Here is a 2,105-nt window from a genome sequence, read left to right on the forward strand (position 1 = left end):
GGACTCAGCAGCGCAGCTCCCCGCCGCCCTGGGGCCGCCGGCCGCGCAGCTTGGGACTCACACGATGTCAACGTGCCCCTCGCTCGCACTCGAGATCGCGCCTGGGTGCCGTTCCTCCCAGCTCCCCGGGCCCCTGCTCGGGGTGGGCCGCTGCGCTGGGGTGCCCCGGCTGCTGACCCCGCCCCCTGCTCGCTGCCCAGGAGTCCACGCTGAAGAGCGTGCTGAGCGCCCTGTGGAACCTGTCGGCGCACAGCACGGAGAACAAGGCGGCCATCTGCCAGGTGGACGGCGCCCTGGGCTTCCTGGTGAGCACGCTCACCTACCGGTGCCAGGGCAACTCCCTGGCCGTCATCGAGAGCGGCGGCGGCATCCTGCGCAACGTGTCCAGCCTCATCGCCACGCGAGAGGACTACAGGTCAGCCCCTCCTGCCCTGTGCCAGGCCGGGGGGGGGGGGTCACTGGGGGCACGTGGAACCCCAGATGGGGGCCGGCCGGCAGATCCCACTCTGCTGGGAACCAAGGACAAGCCTCGGATTGTGCTGTGAGGGGAGGGTCCCGATTTGTCCCCAGAGACTGTTTTTTTTGGTTAACATAAGTATATCCCAAATGTTGTGTGGGATATACTTATACAATCAATTTTAAGTTAACTTATTAAAACTAAAAGTGTGGGGAAGTCTTGGTGGCTCAGTCAGTTAAGTGCCCGACTCTTAATCTGGACTCAGGTGACGATCTCACAGTTCCGGAAGTCAGGCACTCCCACATCGCTCTGTGCTGAGTGCGGAGCGGACTTGGGACTCTCTCTGCCCTCCCCTGTGTGCTCAAAGCCGTGCGCTCTCAAAATAAACAAACATTTAAAAGTAAAATAAAATAAAAGGTATTACTTTTTAAATCATATTAATAAATATTAAAAAACACAAGTAGTTATTAATATTTATATCACATAATTAGGTCTGAGAGAGACAGAATTCCTGGTATTCTTTGCACTGACAGTGCGGAGCCCAACGTGGGACTTGAGCCCACTAACGTGAGATCATGACCCAGGGTGAAACCAAGAGTTAGATGCTTAACCGACTGAGCCCTCCAGGCGCCCCAATAAATACTTATTCTTTATTAACATAAATCTACCTACTAGATGATAATCAGTCATTTTTAATATAAGAAAACATACAACATTTATTTTTAATATAAATATATCCCAAATATTGCATGGGTTCCAAATTGGACTACAGATTTTATTAAATCAATAAAACACTTATTTGCTAAATAATACTAATAATTAACAATACTTACCTTTTTTTCCCTTCAAACATTTTAAGTAATCTCTACACCAAGCGTGGGGCTCAAACTCACCACCCTGAGCCAGTCAGGCACTCTTAATATTTTTAAAAATAGATCAAACTTACCTTCAGCATAAGTATATTCCAAATATCATGAGATGTAGTTGTGCTAAAAGGAGATAAAGTCCATTTTACTTAAAAAAAAGTCTTTTTTAATGTCTATTTATTTGGAGAGAGTACATGTGAGCCGGGCGGGGGCAGGGCGAGAGGAAGAGCGCCCCCAGCAGGCTCCGCACCGCAGCGCCCACTACCCCCCCCCCCCCCCCGCACCCCCCCTCGGGCCGCAGAGCCCACTACTCCCCCGGCCCCACTAACCCCCCCTCGTGCCGCAGGCAGGTGCTGCGGGACCACAACTGTCTGCAGACGCTGCTGCAGCACCTGACGTCCCACAGCCTGACCATCGTGAGCAACGCGTGCGGCACGCTCTGGAACCTGTCGGCCCGCAGTGCCCGCGACCAGGAGCTGCTGTGGGACCTGGGGGCCGTGGGCATGCTGCGCAACCTGGTGCACTCCAAGCACAAGATGATCGCCATGGGCAGCGCCGCGGCCCTGCGCAACCTGCTGGCCCACCGGCCCGCCAAGTACCAGGCAACGGCCACCGCCGTGTCCCCCGGCGCATGCGCGCCCAGCCTGTACGTGAGGAAGCAGCGGGCGCTGGAGGCCGAGCTAGACACGCGGCACCTGGCGCAGGCGCTCGACCGCCTGGAGAAGCACGGGCTGCCCGAGGCCGAGGCCGAGGCGGAGGCCGCCTCCAAGAAGCCGCTGGCG

This window comes from Suricata suricatta, chromosome 12, assembly GCF_006229205.1.
Source record: "Suricata suricatta isolate VVHF042 chromosome 12, meerkat_22Aug2017_6uvM2_HiC, whole genome shotgun sequence".
Taxonomy (NCBI): domain Eukaryota; kingdom Metazoa; phylum Chordata; class Mammalia; order Carnivora; family Herpestidae; genus Suricata; species Suricata suricatta.